This window comes from Phoenix dactylifera, unplaced genomic scaffold, assembly GCF_009389715.1.
Source record: "Phoenix dactylifera cultivar Barhee BC4 unplaced genomic scaffold, palm_55x_up_171113_PBpolish2nd_filt_p 000218F, whole genome shotgun sequence".
Lineage (NCBI taxonomy): Eukaryota > Viridiplantae > Streptophyta > Magnoliopsida > Arecales > Arecaceae > Phoenix > Phoenix dactylifera.
This window is the reverse complement of record NW_024067728.1, coordinates 622136-631939: the sequence shown is the minus strand read 5'-3', so window position 1 is coordinate 631939 and position 9804 is coordinate 622136. Positions and strand designations below refer to the sequence as shown.

Genomic DNA, 9804 nt, shown 5'->3' with positions numbered 1-9804 from the left:
ACCTTTGCGAACGCATCGTGACCCCTCCACTTACCTGGGAGCTTACCTGGTCAACTCGGTTCATTAGACCGGATTGGAGGCTTAGGTGTCCTCTTCAAACCAGTTAGGAGCTGTCTAGAAATTTAAGAAAAACATTAGAAATTGAGGTGTAATGTTTTGTTGCATGTTTGATTGTGAATAGGATTTTTGTTTTAGGATGTCGTTTTAGGGTATCTTTAGTTGGTACTTATATTATTTTTTTTTAAAAAAAAAGAAAAAAAGAAAAAAAAAAGAGGGGGAAATATTTTGCATGCTAGAGTGGAATAGGGATGACACTGGTCGATTAAGTCGTACAACTTTAGATCATCCCTTAGGACATACCTCTGAAATTCCTTCGCAGTATCTCACACCTTGTGAGATGGCTGATTTAAATGAAGATGCGGGGAGTCACCACAATCGAGAACGAGAACCCCATGTTATGACTCTAAGACAATACCTACAACCGGCTAGGACTAGTCAGCCTTCATGCATAATTTTTCCTGATAATGTAGGACATTTTGACATCAAACCCGGGGTAATCCAATTGCTGCCCAAGTTCCACGGGTTAGAGTCCGAGAGTCCGTATCTTCATTTAAAGGATTTTGAAGAACTGAGCATTACATTTAGAGTGCCAAATGTCACCGAGGATGTCCTCAAGTTGACATTGTTTCCTTTCTCTCTAAAGGATAAGTCCAAAACATGGCTAAACTCTTTGCGACCTAGATCAATAAGAAATTGGCAAGATATGCAGAGAGAATTTTTAAAGAAGTTCTTCCCCACACAAAGGACTAACTTTTTGAAAAGACATATCAGCAATTTCCAACAAAAAGATAATGAAACATTTTATGAATGTTGGGAAAGATTTAAAGACCTTCTTCTCTCATGCCCTCATCACGGATTTGAAACTTGGAGAACCATTAGCTTCTTTTATGAAGGTTTATCTCCACAGTTGAAACAATTTGTAGAGATGTGCAATGGTAGATTCTTAGAAAAACAACCTGATGAGGCATGGGAGTATTTGGATTCCCTTGCTGAGACTGCCCAACTTTGGGATAACGGGGATAGAAACAATAAGTCTTTGCCTAAGCCTACTAGCTCTGTACAGGGAGGCCTTTACAACCTTAGAACTGAGGATGATCTTCATGCTAAAATGGCAGCCCTCACTAGGAAGGTAGAAGAAATTGAGCTTAGGAAGGTTGAGCCTGTCAAAACTATAGAGCTTAGAAACGAGTGTTGTGGTATCTGCGATATGTCGAGTCATACCACTACAGATTGCCCCACCATACCGGCATTCGAAGAAGTCTTGCACGATCAAGCAAATGCTATGAACTCCTACCAAAAGCCTTATAACGATCCATACTCGAATACCTATAACCCTGGTTGGAAGAATCATCCAAACTTTAGGTGGAGAAACGATCATCCTCAACAGTCACACCATTCAGCTCCTCCACCTGCACATCCTACTTATGCACCATCACCTTCTCAAAAGCCAAATATCGAGGATACCTTGCAATCCATACAAACTTTTCTACAAGGTCAAGCTAATATCAATGCTCAAAATACTCGAAATTTTGAAGACATAAGGAACCAATTGTCAATGTTGACTACCGTCCTAAGTACCCAAGAGAAGGGTAAGCTTCCAGCTCAACCCCAACCTAACCCACAAGTGCACGGTAGTAATAATACGGCTCCTTCTAGTTCGCATACAGAGCATGCAAAGAGCATCATGACTTTGCGTAATGGGAAAGTCATTGATCAAACCGTCCCATCAAGACCGCAAGTCACTTCTAATTCTGATGCTCCCAAAGTCGATGAAAGGGACAAAGAAGAAGTTGAGGTCCCAACTTCTACCAAAAAAGTTGAATGTCCTTTTCCTCCATCTTTTCCACAACGGTTAAAGCCGTTACAAAAGCTCGAACCTAACTCTGAAATTCTTGAGCTTTTTAAACAAGTAAAAATCAATATACCTCTTCTTGATGCAATCAAACAAGTACCCTCATATGCCAAATTTTTGAAGGACTTGTGTACTGTTAAGCGCCGATTAAATGTTAAGAAGAAGGCATTTTTAACTGAAAATGTGAGTGCTATTTTGCAGCACAATATTCTCCCTAAATATAAAGATCCAGGTTGCCCAACCATCTCATGCATCATAGGTGACTTTAGGATAGAGCGAGCATTGTTAGATTTAGGGGCGAGTGTGAATTTGTTGCCATATTCTGTCTATGAGCAACTTGGTTTAGGTGAGTTGAAGCCAACCTCCGTCACTTTGCAATTAGCTGACAGATCAGTTAAAATTCCAAGGGGAATTATCGAGGATGTATTAGTCCAAGTAGACAAGTTCTACTTTCCTGTAGATTTTATTGTATTGGACACACATCCGGCTTCGAACTCACAATCTCAGATTCCGGTCATTTTAGGACGTCCATTCCTTGCGACTTTTAATGCATTAATTAATTGTAGAAATGGCGTCATGAAGCTTTCTTTTGGTAACATGACCCTAGAACTGAATATTTTTTTTGTGTGCAAACAACCCAATGATTTCGAAGAGAGTAAGGAGGTTGATTGGGTTGAAACCATCGCAGAAGAATATTTGTTAGCTAAAGCAATTAAAGACCCATCCGATGATAGCTTAATTGATCAATGTCTTAATGGAACTAATGATGATGATTTGTCAGTCACACCTATTGTGGATAATCTGGATATTAAGATGGTCACTGGGTGGAGACCGAAAGTAGGAGAATTTGAGAGGTTGTCGCCTCAAGAGGCGAAAATAGTACCATCCCATGAGCAAGCACCCAAGCTCGAATTAAAACCCTTACCAAAGGAACTTAAGTATGCCTTTCTTGGACTTAATGACACTTTTTCTGTAATTATCTCGTCTGGACTTGATCATATCCAAGAAAGAAAATTACTTGGTGTTCTAAAAAATCATAAGGGAGCTTTAGGATGGTCTATTGCCGATTTGAAGGGAATTAGCCCCTTAATTTGCACGCACCGGATATATTTAGAGGACAATGCCAAAACCACAAGGCAAATGCAACGAAGGTTGAATCCTACGATGAGAGATGTGGTTAAGGCAGAAGTCCTCAAGTTGCTTGACGTGGGTATTATTTACCCAATTTCCGACAGCAAGTGGGTAAGCCCTACTCAAGTCGTTCCTAAGAAATCGGGTTTGACGGTAGTAGAAAATGAACAAGGTGAATTAGTTCCAACTCGTGTCCCGACGAGTTGGCGCATGTGTGTTGACTACCGAAAGCTGAATTTGGTCACACGAAAGGATCACTTTCCTCTACCCTTCCTAGACCAAGTATTGGAGAGGGTTGCAGGGCATGATTTCTATTATTTTCTCGATGGCTATTCGGGATATTATCAAATTGAAATTTCACCGGAAGATCAAGAGAAGACTACCTTCACTTGTCCTTTTGGCACATTTGCTTTCCGACGAATGCCATTCGGGTTGTGTAATGCACCTGCAACATTCCAAAGATGCATGCTCAGCATCTTTGAAGACATGAACGAGAAATTTTTGGAAGTGTTCATGGACGACTTCTCCGTTTTTGGCGACACATTTGATGATTGCCTGTCACATTTACAAGCTGTCTTAGCTCGATGTATGGAAAAGAATTTGATACTGAATTGGGAGAAATGCCACTTCATGGTGCCAAAGAGAATTGTCTTAGGACATATTGTTTCATCGAAGGGCATGGAAGTAGATAGAGCTAAGACTGATTTAATTGCTAAGCTACCTGCACCCAAGACGGTTAGAGATGTTAGATCATTTTTGGGTCACGCCGGATTTTATAGGAGGTTCATCAAGGACTTTAGTGTCATATCTCGACCATTATGTAATCTCCTATCCCTAGATACACCGTTCAATTGGACTGAAACCTGTCAGGAGGCATTCGAAAAGTTGAAGTCTATGCTTAGCACTGCACCCATTGTGCGACCACCCGATTGGTCATTACCTTTTGAGATTATGTGCGACGCTAGCGACTATGCGATAGGAGCTGTCCTAGGACAATGCAAGGATAATAAGCCATATGTCATTTACTATGCAAGCAAAACCTTAAACGATGCTCAAATGAATTACACTACCACCGAGAAGGAATTGCTTGCAGTAGTATTTGCCTTAGATAAATTTCGCTCCTATATCCTTGGTGCTCCTATTGTTATCTTCACGGACCATGCGGTACTAAAATATTTGTTGGATAAGAAAGAAGCCAAACCACGCTTAATACGATGGATACTTCTACTCCAAGAATTTGACATCACTATCAAAGATAAAAAAGGAGTAGAGAATGTGGTTGCTGACCATTTATCACGATTAGTTTTTCATGATTCAGTGCCACAATTTTCCATCAAGGACTCATTCCCTGAAGAGCAGTTGTTTGCACTTTCTAGTATACCATGGTATGCAGATATTGTAAATTTTCTTGTTACAAGCCGGATGCCGGAACATTGGGGGTCGACAGATAAAAAAATTTTCTTGCGCAAAGTAAAGAATTATTACTATGACGAACCCTATTTATTTAAATATTGCAATGATCAAATCTTTAGATGATGCATACCGGATCATGATATACAAAGCGTACTCTCTTTCTGCCACACTGATGCTTGCGGTGGACACTTTGCCTCTAAGAAAACTGTTGCAAAAGTTTTGCAATGTGGTTTCTATTGGCCCACTATGTTCAAAGATGCCCACGAGTTCTGCAAGACATGTGATCCATGTCAACGTATTGAAAGTCTAACTCGTAGGCAAATGATGCCTCTTCAACCCATTACTATTATCGAAATTTTCGATTGTTGGGGTATCGATTTTATGGGCCCATTCCCACCGTCTTTTGGATATGAGTACATTTTAGTCGGTGTCGAATATGTGTCCAAATGGGTAGAAGCTGTTGCTTGTAAGACCAATGATCACAAACCTGTCCTGAAGTTTTTAAAAGAAAATATTTTTTCACGATTTGGGATGCCCAAGGTTATAATTAGTGACGGTGGAAAACATTTTTGTAATAAGCCTTTTGAGACATTATTAAAAAAGTATGGTGTCACCCACAGAGTTGCTACCCCATATCACCCGCAAACTAGTGGCCAAGTAGAATTAGCCAATAGGGAAATCAAGCGTATTTTAGAAAAAACGGTAAATCCATCACGAAAAGATTGGTCCTTAAAACTATCAGATGCATTATGGGCCTATCGGACTGCATATAAAACCAATCTTGGCATGTCTCCCTACCGGCTAGTCTACGAAAAAGCGTGTCATTTGTCCGTAGAAATAGAACATAAATCGTATTGGGCAATTAGAAAATTGAATTTTGATTTACAAGATGCCGGTCTAGCTAGAAAATTGCAATTAAACGAGCTTAATGAGATTCGCAGAGATGCTTATGACAATGCTAAAATTTGCAAAGAACGAATGAAGATCTTACATGATAAATCAATTTTAAAAAAATCTTTTGAACCTTTGCAAAAAGTTCTTTTATATGATTCCCGCTTACATCTGTTTCCTGGTAAGTTGCGATCGAGATGGACAGGCCCTTACATTATAAAAACTATTTTTCCACATGGGGCGGTTGAGATTGAGAATCCACGGGATGGTAGAATTTTTAAGGTAAATGGACATAGGTTAAAACCTTTTCTTGAGAATTTTGCAGATGAAGAGAACTCCTTTTCCTTGGGGAAGCCTTCTTATGACTGAGCATGAAGGCAAAGGTATGTGTATATTAGTTAGGATTATTTTTCTAGTTTTGTAGATTTTATTTTCTGGATATCAACAGTTCAAGGTATTCTTCTTCTCTTCAATATTATTTTCTCTACTGTCTTTCATTATAGCTTTCTTGTATCTATTACATTGAGGACAATGCAATGTTTAAGTTGGGGGGAGGGAAGTATTTTGAAAAAAAAAAAAAAAAAAGTTTTTGCATTCTTTTCTAAGCAAATGCACATGTATTTTCATATTGAGTTTGTGCAACTATTAAGGCAAGGAATACATGCGTACTATGACGGATTAGAGACCTATTATTAGATCCCCGCACATGTATTTAATGATTATAGGAAGGCCTCAGGAGTTCACATTTGTTTAATGCATTTTTATTAAGCCATATCTGTAAAAGAAGTACGAGTATCCTTGTCCGTACTATAAGGTTCTTGATTTGGTTTTCACATAAAGATAGAGGTTGAATACCCCGGCTAGATCATCTAAGTGCCTTATGTTCCGATCTTGGTTGACCTATAGTCACGTTGCAGTCACATTATATGGTTCAGTTTACCTTCTCTATTTTGAAAAAAAAATAAAAAAAATTAAATAAATAAATAAATGAGGAGATGACAAGTCCAACCTCGTGGCGTAGTTTGGTTCGAGTAATTAAGCCTGAGGGGTGTTTTCACCTAATGCCTTGAGCCAACTGGATCAAGAGTCATTGGCCGAAAACTCGCTACATGGACCTTGCTAGAGCCTAAGGGGGTTGGACTATTGTAATCACCATATTGGTTAAAAAAAAAAAAAAAAAAAAACATGAATAGGGTTGGTCGGGCTGAACCCAGTGACATGTGGTAATGGCTGGTTTGACTCCATTGTATTGGACCTTTGTGTACTTTGGATACTTAGTTGGGATTGATAGCTCTTTCTTTACATACGAACCATTCTTGACGAATGTAGACAACATGTGATATTCTGAAAATTTGATAGATCAGGTTCTAATAAACTGTAGTAAACACTTGCGAACTTGAGTAGTGCACCTAAAATTCAAGCGGTACCATGTTGTGGTGGAGGTATTAGTGCTCTAAGAAAGTCATTCTGTTTATGCATACTACACTTTAGTATTCCCCTTGCTTTGATAGTTGCTAAGCTTGAAAAAAAAAAAAAAAAAAACATATATCACATGTGTATTGACTTAGATTTCATTGTATATCATTTTATGAATGATGTTTGTGGGTAACATCCCTGAAAATCCTCACGAGACAATACTCGTCCACTAGGGTAACCTAGGGGTTTAACGGCTTGTTGCACGTGCTAAGTGCAATCGTGATACCCTACGAAAGTGGGTACATATCTTAGTTTTATGTCTTTAACTTTAATAAAAAGTCAAATGATTGACCAACACTTTTTGTACTCTCATATTATTATTTGCTCGTTAATTGCTAGAGACTAGCAATAAGCTAGTTGGGGGGTGTGATGAGAGCACAAAAGTGCGATCTACACACAGCTTAAATTAATATTATTTCCAACAAATAATGATAAAAGAGCTGCATTAATTTCATATTTTTTTTATTTGGCACAAATCAGAGATAAAATGCACATTTGGTATAATTGGGTTCAGAAAGATGCATAGCCCCAAATCATACGCACCCAATCTCACTATGGCTTGGTCAAACCTATCATTCATCAAGCTCACAACCACGAGTTGCAGCCAAGCCTAATCACACTGGAGCAACACTTGGTGACCATTCAAAGGGAACGATCACAGCCATCCACCCTTTTGGCAAGCGATCAACTCTCCCATCCTTGCAGCCCGTGAAGCTTCCCAGCCGCCGTCCGGAGGAGATCGCGATCTGTGACCTGCGCCCATCTCACGCTTCTCCCAGCCACCCGTGAAACCCCCAGCATCCCGTTGATCTCGCCTGCAGCCATTCATGACCATCTCGGCGACCTCCCCAACAGCCCGTGATCGTCTCCCAGCTTCCTCCATCTTCGTTCTTCAGCGTGCAACCACATATCCTAGCGTCCACCCGAGCCTGTGAAGCCGCCCAGCATCCCGCATCGTTTTCTTTCCCCGTTTCAAGCTTCCGCAGTCAACGTCTTCCCTGATCCCAGCCTTCGCGATTCATCCGGCATCCATCTCGTCCATGTTCTCCTCTTCCACAGCGTCGCACCCGATCGGCTCCAGCGCCCGAGCCTGTGAAGCCTCCCAGCATCCCGTCTCCACCGTGTCCGCTTCTCCCGCGCTCTCAGCCATCTGCCGGACCAGCATTAGACCCCCTCAGCGCGAGCAATCTGCCGTGATCCAGCCTCCCACGATCGCTCCTCCTCAGCCCCAGCCCGCGCCTCCTTCCTTCCGCATCCAAGGAATCACGCAGCCAGCTTCCTTCCCGCAATCACCTCCACAGCTACCTCCCGAGATCCCACACCCGCTTCTCCTCCACTCCATGCTCCGGCGATCTATAAGAAGGGGAGGAGGAGGAAGAATAGGGGAGCTGATTCGGAAGAAAAAGGGAGGCGTCGGGCTGCTGCAGGGGAAGAAAACAAGAAAGAAGAAGAGAAAGGGAAACAGGGGATGCCCTGTTTCCGAAAATAAAAAAGAAGAAAAAAAAATATAGAGAGTGAGAAAGGGAGGGATGTTGATGTTTGTAATGTCTTGCTAATTTCTTTGGCAAAGGGTGATGGATGAACCCTTGTCATGTTGCTTTCATCAAGTACACTCTAAACTTTAATTCTAATTGTTTTATATCCATTGGTATGTTTTGGGTTCTTGCATATTTATTTATTAGATAGATCTTGCATGGTTTATATATATTGATGCATGGATTATTTCGATGCTTGATTTGTCGTAGACGTAACCGGCACGATAAATACTTGGATATTTAATTCATGTTTTCAGATTGTATACTCCATGATTAGAACTACCCCATCTTATTAATCCTTAATCAAGAATCGCCGAGTTTATTTGTTGAAAGTAATATTGTCAAGGAAGATTCCGGATCCCTAGCCTTCTCTATATTCTTGAACGTTGTTTAGTCACATATTATTCTCTGCTTTTAATTTCTAAAGATCGACTAAAAATTACATCGAAAGATTACGCTAATAATCCATAGATCATTCCCTGAGGAATCGACCTCGGACTTCCGAGTTATACTACTTGTGCGATTCTCCTGCACTTGGGAGAACAGTTTTATTTTTGCACCAGTCATTCCTCCACCTGAAATTTGGATGGTTCTTCCATCCAAGGTTGTAAGTACCCGAAAAAAGATTATTGAAAGATTTTTGATAGGTATTCATAACATTGGCCTGATCGTGCAAGACTTTCTTGAATGCGGGTATTGTGGGGCAATCAGTGGTGAGATGGCCAGGCATCTCGCAAATCCTACAACACTGGCTGTTATGTTCTACGGTCTTGACGGGTTCAATCCTTCTAAGTTCAATTTCCTCTACCTTCCTAGTAAGGGCTGCCATTTTAGCCTGAATATCATCCTGAGTACTAAGGTTGTAAAGGCCCCCATGTCCAATGCTAGTAGGCTTAGGTAAAGGTTTATTCACTCTATCCCCTGTATCCCATAATTGTGCAGTCTCTGCGAGAGAATCTAAATAGTCCCATGCCTCATCGGGTTGCTTTTCCAAAAATAGACCATTGCACATAGTCTCTATAAATTGTTTTAACTGTGGAGACAACCCTTCATAAAAGAAACTAATGGTTCTCCATGTTTCAAACCCATGATGAGGACAAGAGAGAAGCAAATATTTAAATCTCTCCCAGCATTCATAAAATGTTTCATGGTCTTTTTGTTGGAAGTTACTAATGTGCCTTTTCAAAAAGTTAGTCCTTTGTGCGGAAAAGATTTTTTTCAAGAATTCTCTCTGCATATCATGCCATGTTCCTAGCGATCTAGGTCTCAAGAAGTTCAGCCATGTTTTGGCTTTATCCTTTAAGGAAAAAGTAAACAAGGTCAATTTAAGGACGTCTTCCGATACATTTGGCACTCTAAATGTGATGCTAATTTCCTCAAAATCCTTAAGGTGAAAATAAGGGTTCTCGGATTCCATTCCACGATACTTTGGCAGCAATGGAATTA

At 40.4% G+C, this 9804-nt stretch overlaps 1 non-coding gene and 1 pseudogene across 1 annotated transcript; one reads left to right on the top strand and one right to left on the bottom strand.

The window, feature by feature from the left end:
• Positions 1–809: 809 nt before the first annotated feature.
• LOC120105180 lies at positions 810–918 on the bottom strand. The gene has a single exon (XR_005507556.1). It is a non-coding gene; the product is annotated as a small nucleolar RNA R71 (small nucleolar RNA).
• An 8522-nt stretch (positions 919–9440) lies between these two features.
• On the top strand, positions 9441–9538 carry LOC120105181 (annotated as a pseudogene).
• Positions 9539–9804: the final 266 nt, after the last annotated feature.